The following is a 15,975-nucleotide window of genomic DNA, read 5'->3' as shown; positions in this document are numbered from 1 at the left end:
TCAGCGGTTTTTCCGCTTGAGCTAGCTTGCACGGCTTATAGTTTTTTATAGTTTAGGAAGTTTAGTATAGGCCGCGGCTTTTCCGCCTGAGCTCAGTCTGCATACCTAAAGACTCTACCAGCGTCTGAGGCAGTGGAGCCCGCTCTCAGACCTGAAGGAGTCAAATAGTGAGGCTCTATTTCCTTGCTATTTGGCTCGCGTGTGCGCATGTGGCCCAGTGGCTTTCTGGGTTTGCACAGGCTGTGCAGTTCCCAGCAACGTCCAGGGCTCCCTCGGCGGTAGACCTCGAGCCGCGGAGCACCAGCGACAGTTCTTTGGCTGGCTCTGAGGCGTGAAGCCCACCAGAACCAGGCTAGAACCTGGACAGGCCTGGCAACGCTGCTGCGAGTTCGGCCGGAGCACTCGGCCGGCTTCGACCTGCCTCATCGTCCTGCGGTGGTGACCTGCCTCATCGCCTGGCGGTGGTGACCTGCCTCATCGTCCTGCGGTGGTGACCTGCCTCATCGTCCTGCGGTGGTGACCTGCCTCATCGTCCTGCGGTGGTGACCTGCCTCATCGTCCTGCGGTGGTGACCTGCCTCATTGACCTGCGGTGGTGACCTCCCTTCACAGCGGGGAGGAGGCATCTCTTCTCTCCTCCTTTCCAAAGCCAGCCTCGGTGCTCCTTCGGCGGCAGGCCTCGAGCCGCGGAGCACAAGGTGCTTGAAAATTTGGCGAAGTCGCCATTTTGGCAGTTTACGTCACTCGGGCAAGGGAGGTATCAAGTGGCAAGTTGCTGTCAGTTGGCATTTTGCAGCTTGCCTACCAAAGTTTGGCGCCAAAGGTCACAATCTTTGTAAAGTATAGTTACTTAGTGATATATACTGCTATGGTTAAGTGTTGTGCATTGTGTTATATGTTGTATTTGCTTTTGTTGTAAATTTACTTGCTATTAAGAATACATAATGTCTATGCAATTTCAAGACGATACAGATGGTATACCTCCTTCTGAGGCTGAAAGTAGGAATGAAAGGCCCCAAAGGATAAAGCACCCTTCAGCCAAGATGCTAGCCCATCTAATAGATGAAAAGGAGCTCCTCCATGTGAGGTTAGGTTCGGCATGGGAGCGAATTGTAACATTGATGGACAGAATTGAGAGCTTGGGTATTACAAGGGTGCCATCCATATTACAGACAGACCTTGAAGAGACCTTCGGTCTCTGGAGGGGTTTGGTGTCTAAGATAGTCCAGGTCCTCGAGCGCATTAACGCCAAGGATTCAGAGTTAGAAATAGTGAGTGTCTTAGCTGACACTAATGAGAAAGAAAATAAGGTGAGGGCAATTCTAGATGCCTTGGAATTTAGTTCTCCACCTGTTAATCTAAGGTCTGAGCCAAAAGGAAATCAGTCTTCCTTATGCAGCCATGAGACCAATCTTTTGAAATCACCTGCTGTGGCACTTAGTCTTAAGTCCAACCGCTCTAGCCAGGTATCTAAACTAAGGGAGCGTGCATCGTCTAAACACAGCCACTCTAGCAAGTCTTCTGCTGCTGGGAGTGCCATCTCTTCCCTAGCTGCCTTGCACATTAAGGAGGCTGCACGTCTGGAGCTAAAGAGCAAAGTAGCGGGGGCGGAGGCTGATGCTAAGGCAGCTGATCTCACCCTTCCCTTTAAAGAAGAAGAGCAACGACTGCAAATAGAACAGGCCCGTAGACAAAGCGAAATGCAAATGGAACAGGCCCGTAGACAAAGCGAAATGCAAATGGAACAGGCCCAAAGACAAAGCGAAATGCAAATAGAACAGGCCCGTAGACAAAGCGAAATGCAAATAGAACAGGCTCGTATAGAGATGCTTAGAATAAAGATGGATGCCGCAGCCAAAAGGGTAAGGGCTGAGACTTTGGCCAAGGCCCTAATTGAGCCACTCACAGAAGAAAATGTAAGCCAGTTACCAATACAGGACCCTTCTGCCAAAGTGTTTGCGCACCTTGGCAGCATGTACAGCCAGTTTTCGGATGAGGAACAGGGAGACTTCTCTCCTTACCCAGAGCAGGGCCCCAAAGTCACTTTTGAGTTTCCTGCAGAGCAGAGCGTCATAGCGGGGAGCTCACCCTTGCTCGAGCTACCTGTGCCTCCTGCTAAAACCCTAGGTCAGTCAATCAGGGCCTCAAGGCCGAGCGCTAGTTGGCCCCTACAGACAGCTGCACAGGGAACCATCGATTCGTCAGTGGTCGATGTCATCCCTCCAAGAGGCCAAAGGTTGACGCAAGGTACACGGTGGGAGTCCACTCCACAACAGCAAACTCCTCAATTGTTCCCTTCGACGCCGGAGTCCCAGCTTGTCTCCATCATCAGAAGTCCCAGAAGAGATCTTAAGGACAAGGGTGTCGAAAAGTTTTCGGACAAGCCTGAGGAATTTCTTCTCTGGAAGGCCACCTTCCAGAGAGCAATCAGAGACTTAAAGTTATTGCCTGAGGAAGAACTGACTCTTCTGGCTGCATGGTTGGGCCCAGCCTCATCCTCACAAGTTAAGAAGATCTACGCAGCCCACGTAGCCGATCCCGACAAAGCCCTGGAAAAGGCCTGGGCCAGGTTGCAGCAGAGGTATGGGGCCAGCACAGAGATTGAAGCATCTCTTATGGACAAGCTCCAAAGGTTCCCAGCTTTAAAACTCAAAGACTTCAAACTCTTGTGGGACCTCAGCGATCTCCTTGCGGAATTAGAGTCGGCCAAGGAGAATCCAGAACTGCCCGGTTTGAAGTGCCTCGATCAGCACCTGTCCCAGAGGCAGATCTTGACCAAGCTGCCCTTCACTTTGCAAGAACGCTGGGGACAGGAGGTCTTCAACTACAAGGAGGCCCACTCCCAGGCATACCCTCCATTTTCTCATTTGGTCCAGTTCATCACCAGGGCAGCCAGAGAAAGGAATGATCCACAGACGGGCCTCCCCACCTTATACCAAGGGACCCAGCCAGAGAAGGCACCTGAAGTGGACAAGAAACCACCTAGAGAGGCCAATAGACCTGTCAGCGTAAAGGCAGTCGAAACTCAACACAAGACTGACGAACCCAGGTTGGAGGTAAAAGAGTTGCTTTGCCCTATTCACCAAAAGCCTCACAGCTTGGCCAACTGCAGGGAGTTTAGTAGAAAGACATACAAAGAAAGGCAACAGCTAGTTCAAAAGCAGGGAATTTGCTTTAGATGCTGTGGAGCAACTCCACACTTTGCATCCAACTGCAAAGAAAACATCAAGTGTGAGAAATGCAACAGCCTCAAGCATTGCACCGCAATGCACAACTCCAATATCATCTCCCACCCCAAAGAGAACGCTTCACCAAAAGAAAAGTCAGCAGTCGAAGACACCGACAAGCCAGCCGCACCAGAGATGCAGGTGGAGGTCTCAGCAGTCGCCTGTACAGAGCTGTGTTCTGACTCGCAACAGTTAAGAGTTTGTCATCCTATCTGCCTAGCGGATGTATATCCAGCCAAGAGCCCTTGGCTTAGAAAGAGACTCTATGTGGCCCTGGATTCACAGAGCGACGCCTCCCTAGCTACTCCAGAGTTCTTCCGCATGTTTGACCTTAAAACCAAGATGGTCAATTACACCATGACTACATGTGCAGGAAAAAAGAAGTTGCAGGGTCGCATAGCATCTGGCTTTGTTGTCTCCTCTTGCGACCAGAAGAGACAGTTCAAGTTGCCAGACCTGATTGAGTGTTCCTCCATCCCTCGGAACAAAAAACAAATTGTAACTAGAGAAGTTGTGGAGGCTCATCCACATTTGCGACGGTTAAAGAATGCTATACCAGCCTTTCGGCCAGATGTGGACATTGCCCTTTTGCTTGGCTCGGACTGCCCGAGCTTGTTCTGTGTGAACGACCAAGTTAAAGGACCTCCAGGTGCACCTATCGCACAACAATTGCCATTAGGCTGGACAGTCATAGGCCCAGTGTGCATAAACAAGATGCACCCACCATCGTCGTTGGACTCCAATCAAGCACAGGTGCTTAAAGGTGGACGTCCTACACTTGTGCGCAGTTGCCTAAGTCATATCTCAGTCTACTGCCAAGCAATAACTCCAGAGTATTCCTCCATCTTCAAAGTCTCTGAGAGAGACGAAGCCACAGCGCTCTCGAAAGATGAGCAAAGGTTTTCGGATATTATGAATGCTCAAGTCTCACGAAGTGCAGAGGTGAAAGTTTGCAAGACAACCACAGAAATCAAGATGGGCCAAAGATCTTGTCTGGAACGACACCATTTTGAACGTTTTCCGGAATGGCACAGTCTTCTTAGAGCAGTTGCTAGGCTTATACATCGCTTAGTCTGCAAAGATAGTCAGCCTTTGCAAGTTCAGGACATGTTGAAGGCTAAGGGAGTAATATTCAGGTCAGTTCAGAGGCATGAGTTTAGTCTAGAAATAGCCAGGTTAGAACAAGGGCTTGACACCCCCAGCCGGAGTTTCTTGCGTGAGTTAAACCCATTTCTAGACAAGGAGGGCATTTTAAGAGTGGGAGGGAGGTTAGCTAAGGCTAAACTCAAAGTGTGTACAAAGAACCCCATCATTGTACCCCCCAATAGCCATATTGCTTTGTTGTTGGTTCGTCACTACCATGAGAAAATCCATCATCAGGGTAGAACTCTAACTGAGGCAGCCCTTAGAAATGAAGGTCTGTGGGTGGTAAATGCTAAAAGTTTGGTCAACAGTTGTATTTTTAAGTGTGTCAAATGTCGGCGACTCAGACGCAACTGTCAGAGTCAGCTGATGGCTGAGTTACCTCAGGACAGGACTTTGACAGACCCCCCCCTTTTCCCATGTGGGAATCGATGTGTTTGGTCCATGGGAGGTTGTCACTAGGAAAACCAGGGGTGGTGTTGTAAATAACAAAAGATGTGCGGTTTTGTTTACTTGTTTGTCAGTACGAGCTGTCCATATAGAGGTTGCAGAGGGAATGGACACTTCATCATTCATAATCCCTTGAAAAGGTTTGTAGCCCTCAGAGGGCCAATTAAGTTAATTTGGTCGGACCGTGGCACCAATTTTGCATGTGCAGACCTTAGCCAACCACTTCTGGAAGAGGTGGAAGGCCGAATACTTAAGCCAGCTTCCAACCAGAAGACTCTGGCAAACCCAAAGGACAATGCCAAGGTGGGAAACCTTGTGTTGCCAAAGGACAAAGACTTGCCCCGCTATGCCTGGCCTATGGGCATTATACTAAAGAACTTTCCTTGCCCTGACGGTAAGGTTAGAAAAGTTCAAGTAAAGACTCATAGTAAGGACAAAATGTCTGTCCTGGACAGACCAATTAGTGACCTCGTGTTGCTTATTGGAGATGTTTAAAGTTCTAGTGTTTGTATTGTTGTGTATACAAAGGTGTTTGTATGTTTTTGATTGGTAAATTCCCACATCCTGGGAATTTAGCGGGGAGTGTTCCGTCCCCCAGGACGATGGTTTGCCTTACCTATTGGTCGTTTGTTTGTTTTCCCTCCTTTGCATCTTGTTTCAGCCTCTGGCTGCAAAGCCCAGGAAAAGTGGCTTGGAATCTGCAAAAGCTGGCTGCAGTTTTCTTTGCAGTGATTGGTCAAAGAGTGCAACATCTTAGGACCGCCCTTTTTACCAGGGTCTAGTCTCCATTTTGGAGCTTCATTCTGGCTATAGTTTTCCAACGTGCTGGAGCTGTGCAAGGCTAACTGGGACAAATCATCCTCAAAACCAGGCCAATCTAAGCCTATCCAAATTAGATAAGTATTGAATTATATTGATCTGGAATAGGAAATCTAGTTATAGGAGCAGGGTTATTCTGTCGCTTCTAGAACTAATCTTTGCTGTAAAGATAGGGAAGGAAAGAGTTTCTCCTTCTAATATAGGCAGCGTGATTAGGGTATAGTGGTTTTATAATCACCTTTGCTTTCTGGAACCAGGGATAATTCTGTACCTAAAACCTATAGAAATTTGTTTCATTTTCTGCAACTTTAAGATCTGTGCCAGGTTTACAACCTTGTTTCATTTTCTGCAACTTTAAGATCTGTGCCAGGTTTACAACCTTGTATGAATAAACATCCTTTTTTGATGAATAAACATCCTTTTTGAAGTTATCCAGACTCAGTCGTTCAATATCTATAGGACAGCTTATAGGGATTTGCAGTTCGCCCGGATAAAGGACAGCACGTTTCAGTTTTATAGTTTTTTATTGTCCGGCGGACGGCACACCAATCCATTTACATAACCCAACAAAAAACATAACATCTCTTGCTGTCTTGGTTTTTAGCTCTGTTCCTGGAGTTCTTTGGGCACTGATTCAAAGAAATGTATTGGATAGACTGCATCAGCTCTGATATCTTAGATAAGATTATCATGGTTTTCTATGCGTGAGCAGATAGAAAGTGGTCTATGGCATAGGTTCTGTATCTCACAAACTAGAGCGGATGGGTGAGGGGGACTGGTACCATATTTGGAATCGGCAGTTGTCAGATATACCCAGAAACAAGGCTAACATTTGAGGCACCAAAATGTGTGTTGACCAGGATTATAAATAATAATAATAATAATAATAATAATAATAATAATAACAACAACAACAACTGGCTATGGCTCACGAATGGGACCCTGAAGAAGGAGACAGAAGGCCTGATCCTTGCAGCCCAGGAGCAAGCCATCAGAACAAATGCAATTCAGGCCAAGATCGAAAAATCAGCTGATGACCCAAAATGCAGACTGTGCAAGGAAGCTGACGAAACCATGGATCATATCCTCAGCTACTGTAAGAAAATCGCACAGACAGACTACAAACAGAGACACAACTATGTGGCCCAAATGATTCATTGGAACTTATGCCTCAAGTCCCACCTCCCAGCAGCAAAGAACTGGTGGGATCACAAACCTGCAAAAGTATTGGAAAATGAACACACAAAGATACTGTGGGACTTCCGAATCCAGACTGTCAAAGTTCTGGAAAACAACACACAGTTGTAGAAAGGAAAAAGGTTTGGATCATTGATGTTGCCATCCCAGGTGACAGTCGCATTGATGAAAAACAACAGGAAAAACTCAGCCGCTATCAGGACCTCAAGATTGAACTTCAAACACTCTGGCAGAAACCAGTGCAGGTGGTCCTGGTGGTGATGGGCACATTGGATGCCGTGCCAAAAGATCTCAGCCAGCATTTGGAAACAATAGACATTGACAAAATCACGATCTGCCAACTGCAAAAGACCACCTGACTGGGATCTGCGCGCATCATCCGAAAATACATCACACAGTCCTAGACACTTTAGAAGTGTTCGACTTGTGATTTTGTGATACGAAATCCAGCATATCTATCTTGTTTGCTGTGCCATACAATAATAATAATAATAATAATAACAACAACAACAACAACAACAACAACAACAACTTTATTCTTGGGGACTCGGGGTGGCTTGCATGGGGACAAGGCCCAGCAATATACAATAAAATAAAACAATATAAAATGCATTTCAATCACAATAAAAATACATCAAAACTATAAAACCACAACATCACAAAATAAAAGCGTAGCCAGTGGCCAAGGGCGACATAATGGTACTTCAATGTTGCGGGAGAGGAATAAAATTATAACTGTGCGATATATTAGGAATAATAATAACATGGGCCAGTGATAAAGTGCATAGGCTAGGATATAGGTAGGGGTAAAAAATAATCATTTCCTTATACCAGTGGTTCCCTCCACCAACCTGGATAGTCCTTTTTATCTTATTTTATTTTTAACTGATTATATATGTCAACTGAGTTTTTATGGTTTTATTTATTGTTTTGTTTAAGGTAATTGTTTTGTATACTTAGGCAATCCCTCGTAGTTCGAGGATGATGGTCCTCCATCTTCGCTATCTTGGGGATGGATCCGTAGATGGCTGAAAAGACCTATTCTTGATCCGCATGATCTCCCTTCCGCAGTGAGGACATCGGTTTCCAGGTGGAAGTCGGTCCCGGTCAGGGTTGGCTTGACGGGCCTTCCTCTTGGCGCATTTCTCCCTTTCACCCTCCATTCGTGCCTCTTCGAACTCTGCAGCACTGCTGGTCACAGCTGACCTCCAATTAGAGCACTCAAGGGCCAGGGCTTCCCAGTTCTCAGTGTCTATGCCACAGTTTTTAAGGTTGGCTTTGAGCCCATCTGTCCTGCTCACTTCAAAGGATCAGTCTGAACGCAGATTAGAGATAACTACTCTCAAATCCAATCTTTATTGAAGAACACATGACTTTGGAAAAGTCAGGAATGACTCAATGTTTACATACAACTATTTTTATAACTTTTGATGCTACGTAACACCACACGTAAATATCATCATCAAGCCCCACCTCCAATATCACATTACTACCATTTTCACACACTAAACCAATTATGTTTGTTTATACTTTCGGCCCCAAGTTCCCAGGCGTATTCTATCTTCTTCTGCCAGGTGCTTCTGGGATTGTTTATGTTATGACTCCCAGTTACAGAGCTGAATTACCAAAGCCCTGTAACTGGGTTCCATGACATGGTGCCCTCCTTTTCTTCGTCCTCCTCTTCAGTTCTTCCTTCATCACAAACCTGAAACAAAACAATAATTCTATGTGTCCATTTTGTCCAAAGTACCCATATATTTTTTCAGTAAGCTACGATGGAATACAGGGTGTATTTTCCCCAAACTTCTTGGCAATGCCAACTGGAAAGTCACTTCGTTGATAACACCCTGTATTCTAAATGGTCCAATATATTTAGGGCCCAATTTTTTCGAAGGTAGCCCCAGTTTGATGTTTTGGGTACTTAACCACACTAAATCTCCTTTCTCCAATTTATCACCTTCCACTCTCTTTTTATCTGCGAACGCTTTATACTTTTTATGTGCTTCCTTCAATGATGCAGTCACTTGACTCCAGCATTCCACCATTTGTGTTTTCCATTTCCCCGCCTCTGTTCCCTCATCCTCTGTCCATCTTGGCATCCGGGGTAGAGGCTGTATTTCATACCCGTAAACTACTTCAAAGGGGGTTTTATTTGTTGCTGAATGTATAGTCGAATTAAAAGCTAGTTCTGCAAAAGCCAACCACCGAGACCAGTCATTTTGTCTCATGTTAGAGTACATTCGAAGGAACTGCCCAAGTGTCTGCTGAGTACGTTCTACCGCCCCATTTGTCATGGGGTGAAAAGCAGAACTTAAACTCCTTTCTGCTCCTAGTATTTCCAGGAATTTTTCCCAAAATTTTGCTGTGAATTGTACTCCTCTGTCACTGATTACTCTACTGGGACATCCATGCAGTTTGTAAATGTGGTTTATGTACAATTCAGCTAGTTTCTCGGCTGATGGTAGTTTCGTCAGTGCTATAAAGTGGGCCTGTTTAGAAAACAGGTCCAATACTGTCCAAATATAACGATGTCCTTTGCTAACCGGTAGTTCCCCCACAAAGTCCATAGCTACACATTCCCAAGGTCTGGTAGGTTCTGCTACTGTTTGTAATAATCCCATTGGCTTCCCTCCTCTCGATTTATTTCTGGCACAATCATCACATTGAACAACATGATTTTTTATGTCCTTCCTCATCCCTGGCCACCAGCAATGTTTTGCTATTGCTTTGGTTGTTTTTGTAATCCCTGTATGACCAGCGCTCTGGTTATTGTGAAAACGATGCAAAATCTTGATCCTTAATGTTGCTGGGATATACAGTTTCTTGTTCACAAACCAAAATCCCCCCTTCTGCTCCCCCTGTTCTGCATTGGACGCGATCCATTGGTCTCCTTCATAAGACTGTTTCAGCTCGTTTCCCCAATTATCTTTTCCGTCGAGTTCAACCATAGCAGTGTTCTCCTTTTGGGTTTGTGCTCTTGTCCTGACAGCTAAGCCCCATTGTTTATCAGAGAATATTGTTCCCTCTTTTGCTGTGGGTATTCCTTCGTGTTGAGGCATGCGTGAAAGAGCATCTGCCAAGACATTCTGCTTCCCTTGAAAAAACTTTAATTGGAAATCGAACCTGCTGAAGTATTGTGCCCATCTAATCTGTTTGGGGGACAATTTCCGAGGGGACTTTAAATACTGGAGGTTCTTATGGTCAGACCAAATTTCAAATGGGATTCCGCTTCCTTCGAGAAAGTGTCGCCAGCATTCTAAGGCTTTTAATATGGCTAGTGCCTCTTTTTCCCATATCGGCCAACACTTTTCAGTTTCGCTGAACTTCCGGGACAAATATCCACAGGGCTTTAAGTTCCCATTTTGATCCTTTTGCAATAGTACTGCCCCATACGCGCAGTCTGAGGCATCGCAATGGATTATGAAAGGGCTCCTGATATCGGGGTGTTTTAGAATGGGTCCTTCTGTGAAGCATTCTTTTAGGGTTTCAAATGCCTTTTGGCATTCTGGCGTCCAACTTAGTTTGGCGCCAGGAGCTTTTACTTTTGCTGTCTCTCCTTTCCCTTTTGTTTTTAAAAGTTCAGTAAGGGGTGCGGTTATTTGCGCGAAGCCTTTTATGAAGGATCTATAAAAATTTGCAAACCCCAGAAACGATTGCAATTGCCTCCTTGTTTGAGGCACTCCCCATTCTTTTACATCTGATACTTTAGCTGGATCCATAGCTAACCCTTCTGGAGATATCCGATACCCCAGAAAGTCAATTTGAGTTTTATTAAATTCACATTTGGACAGTTTTGCGTATAGCTTTGCTTCCCTTAGTCTCTGCAAAACTTCCCGGACCAATTTCACGTGCTTTTCCTTATCTTCAGTCACAATCAAGATATCATCAAGAAATATGAATACCCCTCTGTACAACAATGGGTGTAGTATTTCATTTATAAGCTGCATAAAGCAACCCCCTCCATTTTTTAAACCGAAAGGCAAAATTTCATATTCAAAATGGCCGAATGCACAGGAAAATGCAGTTTTCCAAGTATCCTCCGGTTTTATTCTCAATTTATGGTACGCTTCAATTAAATCAAGTTTAGTAAATATGCTCCCTTTCTTCAATACGGTAATTAAATCCTTTACTAAGGGCATAGGGTATTTATTGTCCTTAGTAATTGCGTTTAAATTTCGATAATCAATGCACAATCGTAGGGAGTTGTCTTTCTTTCTCCTAAATAACACTGGGGCTCCGAGAGGAGAGTTGGATGGCTTAATGAAGCCTCGCGCCAGGTTTTTATCAATATATTTCCTCAATTCCTCCTTCTCCTGCACGGACATGGGATACACTTTTGGTTTTGGTAAGTCTGCTCCTGGGGTTATTTCAATTTCTACTTCTATATTCCTTTTGGGAGGCAATTTACTGGCCTCTTTCTGATTGAAAACATCCACAAAGTCTCTGTATTCAGGTGGCAATAGCTGTGGGTTTATCTCACCTGCTTCATCTTCCTCGTCCTCCTCTTCTGCAATTTTGCTTATCTCCCATTGCGTCTGCTGTTCTTTGAATGCTAAGCTCTTTCCTCTCCAATCTACTTCAGGATTTGCCTGTTCGAGCCATGGTATCCCTAATATTACGTGGTATGTGGCAATAGGGGCTATTACAAAGGATATTCTTCCTTCCCATTTGCCTATTTTACATGGGACCTCCCGTATTTCCTTTGTAGATACTTCCCCGGCAGCGACTGATCCATCTAGCTGCGAAAATGCAATTGGGGAGTCAAGCGCCATCTGCTGGCATTTCAGCGCTCCTGCTAATTCCGGAGTTATAATATTTCTAGAACAACCACAATCCACAAATGCCTTGCAGGTGGCCTGATTCTCTAGTCCCGAGAGGCAGATTGGCACTACTATCATGCGTTTGTCCCGACTCACCAATTTTTCTGAAGATTCTGGGGCCTGCACCTCCTCTTCCGCGCGCCTCCCGGTTGCTGGCTTGGGCTTTGGGGGTTTTGGCGGCTCCCCCTTCCGTGCCCAGCATTCTGCTGCTCGATGGCCCGTCTTCCCACATACAAAGCATCCCGGTTTAGGTTTGTTGTCGTCTCCTCTGGAGGGAATCCCCGGCCTCCCTCCGGGTCTTTCCTGCTTCCTCGTTTCTCCTCGACCTCTCGCCACCGGTCTTTGCTGGCCGCCGCTGCTTCTGAAGCGCTTTATTTGGGTCAGGGTTGATTCGACGCGCCCCGCTAGTTGAATCCATCCCTGGAGCGTTTCGGGGTCATCTCTGTGCGCTGCCCAGCTGAAAATCTCGGGGCGTAGTCCCTCTTTGAATAACTCCACTTTGGTCACTTCAGACCACTCTGGTACCCTTTCCGCGAGGTGGAGGAATTCCTCTGCGTACTCGGGCACTGTTCTGTCCCTCTGCTTTATTCCTTTCAGCTGGTCTCGAGCCCTCAATTGTTCTAGCCGGTCTCTGAACCGGTTTTCCAGTGCGGCGAGGAAGCGGGGTACTGACCTCAGACATGGGTCGTGTCTGGCATGGAGTTGTACGTACCAGCTGGCTGCTCCTCGCTTTAGTGTGTTGCCGATGGCTCGAACCCTGCTTGCTTCGGAGGGGAATGTGTGTGCATTGTCTTCCATGTATCCTCTGATGCTAATTAGAAAAAAGTTCAGTTCATCTGATTCCCCTCCGTATTCCAGTTTGAGATCTTCCCTTCTCGGCATCCATTCTGCGGCCCGTTGATGCTGTCTGGGAGGCATGGGGAAGGGTTGCATCAGGTTTCCTCGGGTGGCTCCTTGGAACACGCCGCGCCCCACTCCGGTGGTCATTCTGCGCGGCTCCCGAAAGTCTGCCGCCGCTGTCGGCCCTTCCGCCCATCCGCATACTGGCCTCGCTGTAGCTCCCTCATCACGCCTTTCCTCGTCGTACGGCACATCCTCCTCCTCTTCCTGGATCCCCTGCTCCTCTCCGCCTCCGTCTGCAAATCCACTGGACCCGATCCCTGGCCCCAGTGGCCTTTCCACCCCGACGCCCATCCGGGGGGTTGGGAGCTCTGTTGGAGATGGCGGCCTCAGAGTTCCCAGAGCTCGCTGGCGCTCCACTTCGCGCGCCATTCTGTCTCGGAACTGCAGTTCCTGCCAGTATTCCTCGTCCCCCTCGTCCCTTGTCGCCACGGGACTCTGCGTTGACGCTCGCTGGCCCCTCTGGCTCCAATCTCCTTCTTTACTTGGCTCTCTCTCGGCGCCATATTGGATGGGTTCCCTTTGGAGATTCTCTTCCAATAGTGGCACCAACCTCCCCACGGTTTCCGACAGCCTGGATAAATTTGTTTCCAGGATGGATAACCGCAGGGCCACGGTCTCCGGCATGCTTCCTCCAGATCCCCAGCTGGTTTCTGCCGCCGCCGGAACGCCTCTTCCCCCTCTGGGAATCCTCTGAGTCACACCGTCCGGCTTGGGGTACCCCGTAGAGGAAGCTATGGCTTGCAATGTCTCTTCCGCCAACGGCCGATCTCCCAGCGGAGGCCCCTTTGCTCCGTCATGGCTTTGATCTCCTTCCCTGCTCATTATCACTTCACTGCAAATTTGCAGGAGGGTGAGAACTGGATTCCTGACTTAATTGTCCTGCTCACTTCAAAGGATCAGTCTGAACGCAGATTAGAGATAACTGCTCTCAAATCCAATCTTTATTGAAGAACACATGACTTTGGAAAAGTCAGGAATGACTCAATGTTTACATACAACTATTTTTATAACTTTTGATGCTACGTAACACCACACGTAAATATCATCATCAAGCCCCACCTCCAATATCACATTACTACCATTTTCACACACTAAACCAATTATGTTTGTTTATACTTTCGGCCCCAAGTTCCCAGGCGTATTCTATCTTCTTCTGCCAGGTGCTTCTGGGATTGTTTATGTTATGACTCCCAGTTACAGAGCTGAATTACCAAAGCCCTGTAACTGGGTTCCATGACACCATCTTTAAATCTCTTTTCCTGCCCACCAACATTACGTTTCCCGTTCTTGAGTTCGGAGTAGAGCAACTGCTTTGGGAGACAGTGATCTTTGGGCATTCGGACAACGTGGCATTCAATCCAGCGAAGTTGATGGTGTAGGAGCATCACTTCAGTGCTGGTGGTCTTTGCTTCTTCCATCGCGCTGACATCTGTCTGCCTGTCTTCCCAAGAGATTTGCAGGATTTTTCTGTTTTGCAGTCGATTTTACCGTGTTTTTATTGCAATATGTTTTAACTGTTTTACTTGTCCTGTATTTTCGGGCTTTTGTCCCGTGTTAGCCGTTCCGAATCCCTGCCGGGAGATGGTGGCGGGATGGAAAAATAAAATATTATTTATTATTATTCCCAATCTTTGGGCTTCCAGGTGTTTTGGACTTCAGCCCCCACAGTTCCTAACAGCTGGTAAACTGGCTGGAATTTCTGGGCTGTTAGGAATTGTGGGAGTTGAAGTCCAAAACACCTGGAGGGAGGGCCCAAGTTGGCCCATTCCTGGTCTAGATGGCCTTTAGAGGTCCCTTCCAACTCTAGAATTCTATGGCAGGCCCCTGAGCCCTCTACAAATGCAAATGCACAGAACTGTTTATAAACCTTGCCCTTTACCTGCCATCATTTTTGAATGTTTTTACATCGGATTAAGACCATTTTAAGATACATCTACAACGTAAAATTAATGTGGTTTGACACCACTTTTAACTGCTACAGAATCCTGGGGTTTGTAGTTTGGTGAGGCACCAGCACTTTTTGGCAGAAAAGGCTAAAGACTTTGTTACACTACAACTCCCAGGATTGCATAGCGTTGAGCCCTGGCAGTTAAAGTGGCATCAAATGGTTTTAAATGGTGGGTTATGTGTTTTTATTTTATTATCTGTTTATGCACATCTCTTTATGTGTCTAATGTTTTAATTGCTGTATTTTTTAACTGACTATGTTTTCTGTTATGTTGGAAACCGCTCTGAGTCCCTTGAGGAGACAGGGCGGTATATAAATAAAGTATTATGTTATGACACAGCAAACAAGAGACATGCTGGATTTCATATCACAAAATCACAAGTCGAACACTTCCCAAGTGTCTAGGACTGTGTGATGTATTTTCGGATGATGCGCGCAGATCCCAGCAGGGTGGCCTTTTGCAGTTGCCAGATCGTAATTTTGTCAATGTCTATTGTTTCCAAATGCCGGCTGAGATCTTTTGGCACGGCACCCAGTGTGCCCATCACCACCGGGACCACCTGCACTGGTTTCTGCCAGAGTCTTTGAAGTTCAATCTTGAGGTCCTGAGTTTTTCCTGTTGTTTTTCATCAATGCGACTGTCACCTGGGATGGCGACATCAATGATCCAAACCTTTTTCTTTTCCACAACTGTGATGTCTGGTGTGTTGTGTTCCAGAACTTTGTCAGTCTGGATTCGGAAGACCCGCAGTATCTTTGCGTGCTCATTTTCCAATACTTTTGCAGGTTTGTGATCCCACCAGTTCTTTGCTGCTGGGAGGTGGTACTTGAGGCATACGTTCCAGGGAGAACTTACAGGGAGAGATCCACTCCCCTGTTTAAGGAGTTCCACTGGCTGCCGTTCATTTTCCGGTCCCAATTCAAGGTGCAGACTATCATCTATAAAGCCCTAAACGGTTTGGGACCCACCTACCTCCGTGACCGTATTTCCTTTCATAAACCTGCCCGATCTTTACGATCATCCGGGGAGGCCCTTTTAGCACCACTGTCTTTATCCCAGGCCCGCCTTGTGAGTACAAGGGAGAGGGCCTTTTCTGCTGTGGCCCCCCGATTGTGGAACTCACTACCTACTGAAATTAGGCAAGCTCCCACGCTGTTAGCTTTTAGGAAAGACTTGAAAACATGGCTCTTCCGCTGTGCCTTTGGTGAATAACTTCTGTTATTTCTGTGTTACTCCCACCCCGAACATCTATCCTCTAGATTACCCCACTTCCATATGTCCCTGCCCGCAGTGGAGTACCCCTATGTCCCTCTCACCCCAGGTTTTATCTTTGTGTTCACGTGGCCTGCCCTTGTTTTACTGTTTTTTTTAATTTCTTGATGTTGATGCATTTATTGTATTGTTTAATGGTGCTGTTATGTTGTTTTATATTTTGTTATATTGTATTGCTCTGGGCATGGCCCCATGT

This window comes from Anolis carolinensis, chromosome 4, assembly GCF_035594765.1.
Source record: "Anolis carolinensis isolate JA03-04 chromosome 4, rAnoCar3.1.pri, whole genome shotgun sequence".
In the NCBI taxonomy this organism is placed as follows: domain Eukaryota; kingdom Metazoa; phylum Chordata; class Lepidosauria; order Squamata; family Dactyloidae; genus Anolis; species Anolis carolinensis.
The sequence above is the reverse complement of the archived record's forward strand: the minus strand, read 5'-3'. Positions refer to the sequence as shown.